General features: G+C 44.3%; 1 pseudogene; it reads left to right on the top strand.

The window, feature by feature from the left end:
- The first annotated feature begins 1,226 nt into the window (after nucleotides 1-1,226).
- LOC112410363 (NADH-ubiquinone oxidoreductase chain 5-like) lies at nucleotides 1,227-4,117 on the top strand (annotated as a pseudogene).
- The last annotated feature ends 10,285 nt before the right edge of the window (nucleotides 4,118-14,402 follow it).

The following is a 14,402-nucleotide window of genomic DNA, read 5'->3' as shown; positions in this document are numbered from 1 at the left end:
CTGTAGATGTTTTATGACTCTTCCTTTTGTATCTATCCATTGATGAGGCGCATAATTCTTTTAGTATGAATTGGTGCAACTGACCTGTAATCAGTTAGTTTCGGTACACCCCGAAAAAGAATAATAAACTTAATACTGACCCTATTAACGCATACTGCACTGGCCTCATTGCTTGTACTCACCGCCTTCTGACTCCCCCAGCTAAACATGTACGCAGAGAAAACAAGCCCTTATGAATGCGCATTGGACCTTATAGGATCCGCCCGCCTGCTTTGTCCATAAAATTTTTCCTGGTAGCAATCACATCCCTCCTTTTCCACCTAGAAATTGCCCTCCTACTGCCCCTCCTCTGAGCAACTCAAACAAGTAATCTAAAAACAATACTCACCATGGTTTTACTTTTAATCTCATTATTGGCAATTAGCTTGGCCTACAGTGAGCTCAGAAAGGACTGGAGTGGACTGAACTAAACTGTATTTAGTTTAAAACAAATAATTTCGACTCATCAGATGATGACTAAACTCATAATTACCAAGTGTCTTTAGTGTGTATAAATATTATCATAGCTTCCACGGTACCCCTTGTCGGGCTGCTAATATATCGATCCCACTTACTGTCCTCCCTAACTTGTCTAGAAGATGTAATATTATCACTGTACATCCTGGTGACCCTAACATCCGAAACTCACACTTCACCTCAGCCAGCATAATACCCGTCACCCCACTGGTGTTCGCAGCCTGCGAAGCCGCACGCAGACAATCCTTGTTGGTAATAGTATCAAACACGTATGGCTCCGACTACGTACAAAACCTTAACCTCCTCCAATGCTAAAATTTATTATCCCTACGATTATACTAATACCACTGACTTGATTATCAAAAAACAATATAACCTGAATTAACACTACAACCCATAGCCTGCTAATTAGCCTCACAAGCCTGCTTCCTCTTAACCAGTTTGATGACAATAGCCTTAATTTCTCCTTAATATTTTTTTCCGACTCCCTATCTGCACCGCTGCTGATCTTGACAATATACTCCTACCTCTGACATTATAGCCAGTCAGCCTCACCTGCTCAAAGGATCGCTGACCCGAAGACAACTACGCATCGCTAGACTAATCGCATTACAAGCATCTGGAACCCTAACATTTAGCGCCACAGAACTAATGCTGTGCGACCCCACACCCGAGGCCACACTAACTCCGACACTCATCCTCGTCACCCGATGAGGTAACCAAACAGAACGCCTGCACGCAGGGCTCTATTTTCTATCCTACACACTAGTCGGATCCCTCCCGCGGCTAGTGGCATTAGCATAGATGCAAAACACCACGGGCTCTCTGAATTCCCTCGTACGTCAGTATTGAACCCAAGCATTACCCAACTCCTGAGCCAACGTTTCTATAAGATTAGCCTGAACAATAGCCTTTATGGTAAAAATACCCCTCTATGGCCTCCACCTTTGACTACCAAAGCACACGTAGAAGCTCCCGTCACAGGCTCCATAGTCCTTGCAGCCGCATCACTAAAACTCGGGGACTACGGCGTGCTACGAGCTACAACAATACCCAGTCCCCAGGTAGAATCCGTGGCATACGCTTTCCCGATGCTCTCCTCGTGAGGGATAATCATACCAGTTCAATCTGTCTACGTCAGACAGACCTGAACTCACTTATCGCGTATTCTTCTGTCAGCCACATAGCCCTTGAGGCCTACAAACCCTCCGCCCACTGACGGCCGCTTGACGCCTACCGGCGAGCCTGACCAACGTAGCCCCGCCCCCAACTATTAATGTAATCGGGGAACTGTCCGTAGTTATGTCAACCTCCTCATGATCAAACTTGACCGTTATCTTAATGGGAAGTAACATTGTAATTACAGCCCTATATTCTATATGCGTACTGATTACAGGAAAGCACAGTAAATACACACACCGTCTTAATACTATTACACCCTCCTTCACACGAGAAAACGCCCTTGTAGCCCTCCGCGTTCTACCCCTCCTACTCCTGTCACTAAATCCCCAAATCATCCTGGGCCCCTGTATTGTAAATATAGTTTAAAAAAACCACTAGATTGTGAATCTAGTGACAGAAGACTGAGACTTCTTATTTACCGAGAAAGTACCGGAAGAACTGCTACTTCACGCTCCCATGCCTAACAGATGGCTTTTTCAGGCTTTTAGAGGATAGTAGTTATCCGTTGGGCTTAGGAGCCAAAAAACTGGTGCAGTTCCAAGTAATAGACCTATTTTCCTCTTTTGCTCTGGTCACACACTAACACTAATTAACCCAATTATAATAACTAACACAGATTTCTACAAAAGTGACAAGCATCCATCATATGTAAAAAAATACTGTCTCATGTGCTTTCATTACCAGCCTAGTTCCAACAATAATATTCCTCACACAGGCCAAGAAATAATTATTTCAAACTGACATTGAATCACTGTCCAAACCCTTAAATTAACACTTAGCTTCAAAATAGATTACTTCTTGGGCTTCCCTGGTGGCGCAGTGGTGGCCCGCGTACCAAAAAAAAAAAAAAAAAAAAAACGTTTACTTCTCAATAATATTCGTACTAGTAACATCATCTGTTACATGGTCCATTATGGAGCTCTCAGTATGGTACCTACACTTAGACCCTTACATTAACCGGTTCTCCAAGTACCTACTCCTCTTCCTCATCACCATGCTAATCCTTGTTATGGTCAATAACCTCTTCCAGCTTTTTATTGGATGGGAGGGGGTTGGCATGATATCCTTCCTACTCCTTGGGTGATGGTATGGAGGAGCAGATGCAAACACAGCTGCTCTCCAAGCAATCTCATATAACTGCTTTGGGGATATCGGGTTCATTATATCAATAGCATGATTCCTGTTTGACTCAAACACATGAGACCTGCAACAAATTTTTATGCTCGACCTAAATCCCTCGAACCTCCCCCTTACAGGACTCGTACTAGCCACAGCCGGAAAATCAGCCCAGTTTGGACTGCACCCTTGACTCCCCTCACCAATAGAGGACCCCACCCCTGTATCACTCCTGCTCCACTCAAGCACAATAGTTGTGGCAGGAGCCTTCCTACTTATTCGATTTTACCCTTTAACAGAAAACAGCAAACTTATCCCAGCAATAGTACTGTGCCTGGGACCCCTCACCACCCTAGTCACAGCTACATGCGCTCTCACCCAAAATGACGTTAAAAAGATGATCACTTTCTCCACTTCAGGCCAATTAGGACGAACAATGGTAACGATCAGCATCAGCAAACCCTATCCAGCATTCTTGCACGTCTGCACACATGCTTTTTTTTAAGGCCATGCTATTCATATGCTCCAGATCCATTAGTCACAGGCTGAACGACAAACCAGATATTCGAAACATAGGAGGCCTATTCAAGGCTTTACCCTTCACCACAACAGCCCTCATTATCAGGTGTCTGGCATTAACAGGAATGCCTTTCCTCACCGGTTTCTATCCTAAAGACTTGATCATCGAAGCCACTCATACGTCTTACACCAGCGCCTGAGCCCTGTTAATAACTCTAATTGCCGCCTCCCTCACAGCTGTCTATAGCGCCCACATCATCTTCTCCGCTCTGTTAGGACAACTCCGCTTCTTTCCCTGAACCCCCATCGATGAAAACAACCCCCTCTTAATTAACCCCATCAAACGCCTACTAATTGGAAATGTCTTTGCTGGGTTCATTATCTCCAACCACAGTCCCCCTAATAACCACACCCTTACCTCTAGAACTAACTACGCTTGCAGTAACCATCCTAGGCTTCGCCTTGGCGCTCGAAATCAACCTTAACACACAAAACTTAAAATTCATCCACCCCTCACGTACCCTGGAATTCTCTAGTCTCTTAGGATATTTCTCCACCATCACGTACTGTCTTCCTCCTTACCTAAACCTAAGCCAGAAGTCAGCATCCTCCCTTTTGGACTTAATCTGACTAGAAAACAAACATTTTACCAAAACCCACATCCCTTACTCAACTAAAGTTCTCCACGCTAATCTCAAGCCAAAAAGGCCTTATCAGACTATACTTCCTATCGTTCCTCATTACTCTCACCCTTAACGTGCTTTTATTTAATTACCACAAGTAATCTCCATAATAACCACAATGCCAATAAGCAACGACCAACGAGTAACAATCACCAACCAGGTACCGTAACCATACAGTGCCACAGTCCCTATAGCCGCCTCACTAAAAAAGCCGGAGTCACCAGTGTCATAGATAACTCAGGCTCCCAACCCGCTGAGCTTAATCACAACTGCCACCTCCTCATCCTTTAAAATATAAAATACCATCAAAAATTCTCTTATCAACCCTGAAAGAAATGCCCCCAAGACAGTCTTATTACAACCCCACACCTCAGAATACTGCTCCGTGGTCATAGCCGTCGTATAGCCAAACGCAACTAATATCCCCCCTGAATAAGCCAAAAACACTCTCAAACCTAAAAATGAACCACCAAAGTTCAACACGATCCCACACCCAATACCACCACTCACAATCAACCCAAAGCCCCCATAAATAGGCGAAGGTTTTCAAGAAACCCTCACAGAACTGATCACAAAAATAACACTTAAAATAAATACGTCATCATCATTCTCACATGGCTTCCAACCATGACCAATGACATGAAAAATCATCGCTGTCATTCAACTATAAGAACACCAATGACCAACATCCGAAAAACATACCCACTGACACAAATCAACGATACATTCCTTGACCTCCCAACCCCATCAAACATTTCATCATGATGGAATCTTGGCTCTCTACTAGGCATTTGCCTGATCAGACTTATTCCCAGCAAGACGCTGCACACCAGACACAGCGACTGCCTTCTCGTCAGTAGCACACATCTGTTGAGACGTTACCTGTGGATGAATCATTCGATATCTACGTGCAAACGGAGCTTCCATGTTCTTTATCTGCCTTTATATTCACGTAGGACGTGGCCTGTATCATGGGTCCTAGGCCTTTCTAGAAACATGAAGCGTCGGAATTATTCTACTGCTCACAGTCATAGCTGCTGCATTTATGGTCTATGCACGACCATGAGGACAGATGTCATTCTGAGGGGCGAGAGTCATTACAAACCTGCTCTCAGCAATCCAGTACAGTGGCACTGCTCTTGCCGAATGGATCCGAGGCGGCTTTTCTGTACACAGAGCAACACTCATGCGATTCTTCGCTTTTCATTTTATTCTCCCCTTCATCGTCACAGTGCTAGCAGCTGTCCACCTACTATTTTTCCACGAAACGGGATCCAACAACCCCACAGGAATCCCATCTGACACAGACAAAATTCCATTCCACCCCTATTACACAATCAAAGACATCCTAGGTGCCCTACTACTAATCCCAGCCTCGCCAATACTAGTCCTATTTTCACTGAACTTGCCAGGCAACCCCGACAACTACACCCTAGCAAACCTGCTCAACACACGACCACACATTAAATCAGAGTGATACTTTCTATTCACATATGCAATTCCATGATCAATCCCCAACAAACTAGGAGGAGGCTTAGCCCTATTGCTCTCAATCCTGATTCTAACATTTATCCCAATACTCCACAAATCCAAACAACGAAGCGTAACATTCCGACCCCTTAGCCAGTTCTGATTTTGAGTGCTAGTGGCAGACCTACTAACACTCACATGGACTGGAGGACACCCCTTCATCATTATCGGACAACTTGCATCTATTTTATACTTTCTTTTAATTCTAGTGCTAATACCAGTAACTAGCATCATTGAAAACAATCTCCTGAAATGAAGAGTCTTTGCAGTACATCACATTATCCTGGTCTTGTAAACCAGAAGAGGAGAACAACACACCTCCCTAACACTCAAGGAAGGAGCCCTAAGCTTCGCCACCAGCACCCAAAGCTGAAATTCTACTTAAACTATTCCCTGAAATTATGACATTTACAAAATTATTAAGTACTATATCAGTATTAAAACAGTCCATTTTATCACAAACTACTATGTACATCGTGCATACCTGTACTACCACATTAATAAGTACATATACTTTATATGTACACATTACATTGTATGGATAATTGTACTTTACACTATCTGCCCCATGCTTACAGGCATGTACATCTTATTATTAGTATTGTATAGTACATATAGATTATTAATCGTACATAGTAGATTGAGTCAAATCAATCCTAGTCAACATGCATATCCTGTCCATTAGACCATGAGCTTAATCACCAGGCTGCGTGAAACCATCAACCCGCTCGGCAGGGGCCCCTCTTCTGATAAACCCCACCAGCCCTTGTAGTGAGGTGGATGGACCTAGAGTCTGTCATACAGAGTGAAGTAAGTCAGAATGAAAAACAAATACCGTATGCTAACGCATATATATGGAATCTAAAAAAAAAAAAAAGGTTCTGAAGAACCTAAGGGCAGGACAGGAATAAAGATGCAGACGTAGAGAATGGGTTTGAGGACACGGGGAGGAGGAAGGGTAAGCTGGGACGAAGTGAGAGAGTGGCATGGACTTATATATACTACCAAATGTAAAATAGATAGTTAATGGGAAGCAGCCACATAGCACAGGGAGATCAGCTCGGTGCTTTGTGACCACCTAGAGGGGTGGGATAGGGAGGGTGGGAGATATGGGGATATATGTATATGTATAGCTGATTCACTTTGTTATAAAGCAGAAACTAACACACCATTGTAAAGCAATTATACTCCAATAAAGATGTTAAAAAAAGAATAGAGTGCTTAATTGAATAAGGCCATGAAACACACACACACACACACACACACACACACACACGACCCGTCACCCTCCTCAGGTACTATGACAAAACCACAACTTATTAACAAATGCTAGTCAATTATATGAGAGGAGATAAGTCGTAACAAGGTGAGCATACTGGAAGATGTGCTTGGATAAACCAAAGCGTAGCTTAAATAAAGCACCTAGTTTACACCTAGAAGGTTTCAGAGCCTATGAATGCCTTGAACTAAACCTGACCCACAGCCCTCCCACCATACTAGCACGAACCAATCAAATAAAACATTCACCTAACATCTAAAGTATAGGAGATAGAAATTTAAATACTAATGGTGCCATAGAGAAAGTACCGTAAGGGAATGATGAAAGAAAAATTAAAAGTAACAAAAAGCAAAGCTTATCCCTTGTACCTTTTGCATAATGATTTAATTAGCAATATTTTAACAAAGAGACTTAAGTTAAACTACCCGAAACCAGACGAGCTACTTATGAACAGTTACGAGAACAAACTCATCTATGTGGCAAAATAGTGAGAAGATTTACAAGTAAAGGTGCCAAGCCTAGCCAGCCTGGTGATAGCTGGTTGTCCAGGAAAAGAATTTCGGTTGAACGTTAAATAATACTAAGAACCTCTTATAAGTTTCAACATATATTTAAATGTTAGTCTAAAAAGGTACAGCTTTTTAGAAACGGGTACAACCTTAACTAGAGAGTAAAAACAAACAGCACCATAGTTGGCTTAAAAGCAGCCACCAATTCAGAAAGTGTTCAAGCTCAGCAATAAATGTATCTTAATTTCAATATTAAATAAATCAGCTCCTAGGCTTTTTACTGGACTAATCTATAAAATTATAGAAGCGATACTGTTAATATGAGTAACAAGAAGTATTTCTCCTTGCACAAGTTTACATCAGCTACTAATAATATATGATAGTTAACAGTAAATAAATATAACCCAACACTAGACTATTTATTAAACATACTGTTAATCTAACACAGGTGTGCACCCAAGGAAAGATTAAAAAAAGTAAAAGGAACTTGGCAAACACAAACCCCGCCTGTTTACCAAAACCATCACCTCTAGCATCACTAGTATTAGAGGCACCGCCTGCCCAGTGACAGTTGTTAAACGGCCGCGGTATCCTGACAGTGCAAAGGTAGCATAATCATTTGTTCTCTAAATAAGGACTTGTATGAATGGCCACTCTAGGGTTTTACTGTCTCTTACTATTAATCAGTGAAATTGACCTCCCCGTGAAGAGGTAGAAGTGATGACAAAATAAGGCGAGAAGAGCCTATGGAGCTTCAATTAATCAACCCCCAAAACACAGTTAAACCGCCAAGGGATAACAAAACTTCACATGGGTTGACAATTTTGGTTGGGGTGACCTCAGAGCACAAAAAAACCTCCGAGTGATTAAAGCTTAGACCCACTAGTCAAAGCATAATATCACTTATTGATCCAAAATCTGATCAACGGAACAAGTTACCCTAGGGATAACAGCGCAATCCTATTCTAGAGTCCATATCAACAGTAGGGTTTACGACCTTGATGTTGGATCAGAACACCCCAATGGTGTAACTGCTATTAAAGTTTTATTTGTTCAACGATTAAAGTCCTACGTGATCTGAGCTCAGACCGGAGCAATCCAGGTCAGTTTCTATCTATTATGTATTTTCCCCGGTATGAAAGGACAAGAGAAATATGGCCCACTTTAAATAAGCACCTTCAAAGCAATTAATGATATAATCTCAACTTAGTAAGCAAACACTAAAGAACCACCCGAGACCAGGGTTTAGTTAGGGTAGCAGAGCCCGGTAATTGCATAAAACTTAAGCCTTTATACTCAGAGTTTCAAACCCTCTCCCTAACAAAATGTTTATAATCAACATCCTAATGCTTGTTACTCCTATTCTTTTAGAAGTAGCATTCTTTTTTTTTTTGTAATAAATTTATTTATTTATTTAATTTATTTACTTTGGCTGCGTTGGGTCTTCATTGCTGCTCACAGGCTTTCTCTAGTTGCAGCGAGCGGGGGCTACTCTTCATTGCCGTGTGCAGGATCCTCACTGTGGTGGCTTCTCTTGTTGCAGAGCATGGGCTCTAGGCAGGTGGGCTTCAGTAGTTGTGGCGCACGGGCTTAGTTGCTCTGCAGCGTGTGGGATCTTCCTGGCCCAGGGCTCGAACTTGTGTCCCCTGCATTGGCAGGCGGATTCTTAACCACTGCACCACAGGGAAGCCCAGCCGTAGCATTCTTAACGTTAGTAGAGCAAAAAATCCTAGTCTACGTACAATTCCGAAAAGGACCAAATATTGTGGGACCACACGGCCTACTTCAACCCATTGCTAACGCAATCAAACTATTCACTAAAGAGCCACTACGACCAGCTACATCCTTCACCTCCATATTTATTATCACACCAATCCTAGCTCTGACTCTAGCCCTAACAATATGGATCCCCATACCCCTGTGGGAGGGCAATGCCCGACTGATGGCACAGGGGACAGGGGAGCAGTGAGGGGCTGCCTCCCCTGGGGCTGTGGTCCTCTGGGCCAAGCTTACTGGAGAGGGTGCATGAAATTGCCCCTTTGGGTTCAGTTGCTGTTGTGTGGTCCTCTCTTCACAGGATATGGACATGAGCTCACGGAGCATCCACTCCGCTCTGTGTCTGCCCTTGCGTTTGGACCAGTCTGTGCTCCTCCGGTCTGCCCTTCACAAGGCTCCTCTGTCCCTCCTCCAGGCCACTGTCCATCTGCCCTCAGGAACTCTGCATGCTGGGGCCTGGACAAAAGGCAAAAAGGCACATTGAGATCAATTGATTAATCAGTTGATCAGTTGATCAATCCATCCAAACATCTGTCCATCCATCCATCCATCCATCCATCCATCCATCCATCCACTCACCCAAACTTTCTTCAACAAAGACTGGATTTATATAATACCTCAAAAAAGTGGTAGGATGGTCAACCATGAAATCTCTCACCACATCTTCAAACAAAATTGTACGTTTTTTTTTTTTTTAAGATTGAGGGCAACCATGTGAAATATTAGTTGCCTTTTATTGGATAACTATTGCCTCCATTATACTGAAACATTATATTCTTTTTTCATGTATTAATGATTGGTGTGTCAAGATTTGAACATGGGTCAGCTTTCTCCCCTACTCTACCACCTGCTGGAGAAGAAATCCCAATCAGAGCACACCTTTGAATAATATGTTTGAGGAGGGTTAGCTGACACTGTAATGGTAGTGTTTGCTCTTTCAATACTTTGCCTCTGGTGGTTCCACCATGATTTTGTTGGCAGGTGATGCTGAGATGTCCCTGACCTTTTGAGGCTCTTTTCTGGTGGACACAGACACTTCTGGGAAGCTCATTAGGCAAGTTTGGTGGGACCCTCCCTTAGAGGACAGAGGTCACCTGCAAAGCACAAGAGGGATCCTGGTTGGAAGTGAGACATGGTCCAGCTCTACTTAGATGTGTCTTTTTTTACTATTTTATTAGTTATTGATTTCTGTGTAACAAATCACCACAAATGTAGCGGCTAGAAACAACAGACACTTGTTTCTGTGGGTCAGGAATCTGGGTACAGCTCAGCTGGGTCCTCATCTCGGGGGCTCACAGGCCGCAGTGAAGGTGTTGACCAGGGCTGGCGTCTTCTCTGAAGACTGGACTGGGGGTGGATCTACTTCCAGGTTCTTGAGGTTGTTGGCAGCATTTTGTTCCTGTGGACTGTTGGACTGAGGGCTTTGGTTCCTTGCTGGTTGTTGGCTGGGGACTGTCCTCAGTTCCTGGCCCTGTGGGGTCACTACTCCCAACTTGGGGCTTGCTCCATGGAAGCATGAAAACAGAGAAGGCAATAGAGAGAATGCTAGCAAGTGGACATTGGTCTTACGTAGAGTAATTGCAGACGTGCCAGCCATCTCCTGTGTTGCGTTCTCCTGGTTGGAAGCAAGTCATGGGTCCCCTCACACTCAAGGGGAGGGGGACACAGAAGGACATGAACACCATGGGGGTGGAAGTCATTCGGGGTCGTCTTGGAGACTGCCAACCACATTATTCGTGTGCAAGTTTTATTTCAATATTAATGATATTAAACCTTTGTTATGTTTGTTGAAGATATTTTTTTCCTAGATTGCTCTTTGCATTTTTATTTAATTTACTTTTGAAGTAATGATTTTTTTGTCATTATGTAGCTGGGTTTCTTAGTGTTTCCTTTTTTGGAATTTGCACAAACAAAAGCTTTTCTCTCCCCTAGGTCAGGTGGCTACTCATCCACATGCTACACACGTTCAGAATTAACCTCCTCATCTATCTGGGTTTATTTTGCTGTCTCTGGATCTACCTTTTTTCCCAAGTAGTAAACCAGTTTTCCCAGCACCAGGTTTGAATAAACCATCCTTTCTCCCACTGATTTAAGTTGTCAGTTTTCTAAAGAGTGAAATGTTCTTTATGTTATAGGGAGTTGAGAAGGTAGGTATCAAATATTGAAGCTAGACCTACCCTTTGAAGGACTTGCAGGAAGTGGATGGTTAAGGATGGCTGATGATCCTTTGACCCCTCTAGTGGAGCAGATGGGGGAGGATCTGAGAGGGCAGCTTTTGGAGCTGCTGCTGTGGGCTTGGAGCCCTCCCCAGCCAAGGGGCGGGGCACTGGAGGGCATCTCAGAGAGCTCAAGTGCGTCCCTGCAGTTGGGAGGAGTGATCCCTCCCGAGGCATATAAAGGGCGATGAACAGGCTGGGATCGAAGGAGGAGCTGGTGCTGAGCCTGGGGGCAGCCTGCAGGGACACGTTAGGGGGTGTGGAGGATGGCTGTCTGCCGCTCCTGGGACCACTGACTGTGAGGTCCACGGACCATATGTTACCCTTAGGGTCATCCTAGGGCCTTAGGTTTATATCCTTAAGCCCCCTCGGTGGGCAACGTCCCCAACAGAGAGAACTTGGAGGTTCTGTGGGAATTTGAGGGCCTGAGGGACAGGGAGGGACTCGTCAGAATAGAGACATCAAATAGCCATTCTTGACTCCCGCCTGTTCTGAGACCAGTGGTAACTGTTTCCTTGGCCCCCTAACAAATGACCACACGCTGGTGGCTCACAACAACAGAAATTTACCCTCTCCCAGCTCTGGAGGCCAGAAGTCCTCCATCAAGGTGTGGACAGGGCTGTGCTCCCTCCAGAGGCCTCCCTCCTTCCTGCCTCTTCCAGCTTCCGGGGGCCCCAGGTGTTCCTTGGCTCGTGGCCCCTTCATGCTGGTCTTCACGTGACCTCTTCCTCATCTTGCTGTGTCTACTCTTTTGTTTCTTCTAAAGGATCTGTCCCTGGATTTACGGCTCACCTGGGTCAGCCAGTAGGACTGCATCTTGAGACCCTTAGTTACCTCTGCAAAAACTCTTTTTGCAAGCAAGGTCACATTCACAGGTTCTGGGGCTTAGGGCTTGGATGCATCATTTTGGGGCCACCGTTCAACCCACTACAGCACCTTAGGAGGAAGTCGCTCAGAGGTTTTTCTGCCCACCTCACCTCGTTCTCTGTCTACCCAGAGGGAGAGCAATGGAAGGTGGGAAACTGGGGGAGAAGCAGAGGAGGCTTCCTGGCTGCCCCCTAGTTTCACTGCTGCTGACGTGCTCACCTGGGCCTTTATGAGACTAATAGTAACACCTGGCGCTATCCACATCACTCCTATCCATCCCTCCTAGCCTGAAGTTTTGTTTCTTGGCCGATCTTGCTTGTTTATTTTTGTCAAATAAAATTTGGAATTATTTTGTCAAATTCTCCCCAGTATTTGATTAGACTCTTTATTGGCATGGCACCAAACATACCCATTAATTCCGGGGGGATAGACATTTTCTCAACGTCGAGCCCTCCTCTGCAGGAACCACCAAGTCTCCACTTGGTCACATGTTCTTCACATGCCTCAATGCAGTTTGCCCGGATTTATAGGTTCTGCTTCATTTCTGTTAGACTCGCTCCTCGTTGTTTTGCTACTTTTCAGTAATAGAAACTTGTTTTAACTTTGCTAACTAATAGTTGCTAATATACAGGAATGCCCATGATTTTTTGTTTTATTTTATTTATTTTTTATTGGGGTGTAGTTTTCTACAATGTTGTGTTAGTTTCTACCGTACAGTGAAGTGGAGTTCGCTGTGCTATACAGCAGTTTCTCATTAGTTATCTATTTTATAATATTAGTGTATATATGTCAATCCCAGTCTCCCAATTCATCCCATCCCACCCCCTTCCCCCCTTGGTGTCCATACATTTATTCTCTACGTCTGTGTCTCTATTTCTGCCTCACAAACCAGTTCATCGGTACCATTTTTCTGTGTTCTACATATATGCGTTCATATACGATATTTGTTTTTCTCTTTCTGACTTACTTCACTCTGTATGACAGCCTCTAGATCCATCCACGTCTCTACAAATGGCCCAATTTTGTTCCTTTTCATGGCTAATATTCCATTGTATATATGTACCACATCTTCTTTATCCATTAGTCTATCGATGGGCATCTAGGTTGCTTCCATGACCTGAATGCCCATGATTTTGATGTTTTTTAGTTTCTTAGTTGGCATACTTACTGGTTTTGAGAGTTTTTCAATTTACTATTTGGGATTTTTGGGGGGTTGATAATGATATCACCAGGTTCTTCTAGACAGTGATGTTGGATTTATTTCCAGCAGAGTCTTTGCCTCCTTGCCGAAGCATTGAATCCTCTGTAAGGAATTATTGGTAACGTTTGTGCATTGTGTAGCCATGTTTGTAGTAAATATCTAGACTTAGACCCGTGGTCGGATGGTCTCAGTGCTTCTAGCAGACCTTTTATTCAATAACTTTCCACACTCAAGTTTCAAATTGTGATTGCACTTTGAGAATGTTTGCATGTGCCTCTGGAAAAGTCTATGTTTAGGAAGGATCCCTGGGTACATACTTGAAGAAATCTTGCATGTATGAGAATGCCCTTCTGTTGAATGAAAACGGCCCCTGAAGAATCCCATAAAGGAGACTCCACGTTCATGTCCTCACGTCCACGTTGTCTGTCCTGATGTCAGAGGCTCCTTTTTGTCCTTTGCATCTTCTGCCTTGTAGTTTCTCTTAACACAAGCCTTTTTTCCTCTTTATGTTCTCACTGTGAGGAACCCGTCTCTGCTGGCTTCGTCCCTGTGGCCACGTGTCTGGGAGGCCCGGCAGGCTGTCTTTCTGCCTACTGCCTGTCCTGTGCCTCAGAGACGGGGTATCAGTGGGGCGATGCTGAGGCACCCTCCTTCTAACTCTGAACCACATTGCTCTTTCAGAGACTGGTTGGCTGTGGATCAGTCCCTTTTCTCTCACTGACACAGTCATACCTCAGTCTTCCTAGCAGAGATTCCCAGAGTGCATGGCATTAGTTTCTGTGTGATGCAGGCATCCCCAGCCTCAAAATTATTTCTAGGGCTTCCCTGGTGGTACAGTGGTTGGGAGTCCGCCTGCTGATGCAGGGGAGGCGGGTTCGTGCCCTGGTCTGGGAAGATCCCACATGCTGTGGAGCGGCTGGGAGCATGAGCCATGGCCGCTGAGCCTGTGCGTCCGGAGCCTGTGCTCTGCAACGGGAGAGGCCACAACAGTGAGAGACCCACGTACAG

Source organism: Neophocaena asiaeorientalis, unplaced genomic scaffold (genome assembly GCF_003031525.2).
Source record: "Neophocaena asiaeorientalis asiaeorientalis breed wild unplaced genomic scaffold, Neophocaena_asiaeorientalis_V1.1 scaffold185, whole genome shotgun sequence".
NCBI lineage: Eukaryota > Metazoa > Chordata > Mammalia > Artiodactyla > Phocoenidae > Neophocaena > Neophocaena asiaeorientalis.
This window is presented reverse-complemented; position numbering and strand designations above follow the sequence as displayed.